This window comes from Sinocyclocheilus grahami, unplaced genomic scaffold (genome assembly GCF_001515645.1).
Source record: "Sinocyclocheilus grahami isolate Dianchi unplaced genomic scaffold, SAMN03320097.WGS_v1.1 scaffold517.1, whole genome shotgun sequence".
Lineage (NCBI taxonomy): Eukaryota > Metazoa > Chordata > Actinopteri > Cypriniformes > Cyprinidae > Sinocyclocheilus > Sinocyclocheilus grahami.
Window position 1 is genome coordinate 146,243 of NW_015505696.1, and position 506 is coordinate 146,748.

Consider the following 506-nt stretch of genomic DNA (forward strand, 5'->3'; position numbering starts at 1 on the left):
CTGAACTCCTTGAAGAAGTCCAAGAAAGAACAAAGAGGTCTAATAGCACCCTCAAACTTCAAAGGTGCGAGCTGAACCTTCAAACATATTCCCTCACGGGCCTACAACTAAACCATATGGCCCCAATTCACCTAACTGTGGGACCATTGGACCTTGTTCACCCAGTATAGATCTCACCACTCAACACGTATCCACTCCTCATTGGAAAAGACCTGCTTAATCGCTTTGAACCCTTAATTGACTTCAAGCAACTAAAGATATGGACGCAAGTCCACAAGCCTCTACCCTTCCAGTCAGTAGACTCTAACGAGTCGCAGTGTCAAACCACAGACACTGCCGCCAACTCACTGACTGATGATGCAATGTAAAAGCCAGGGCCAAGCTCAACTCCAAGCAGCAAGAACCTGGACCCTTTCCTCTACTCATTGCAGGCGCCTGACTCAGACTCAGGCCCCCTTCGAATCATGACTGCCATACATGTCCACGACACATCAGTGTCCGACGTA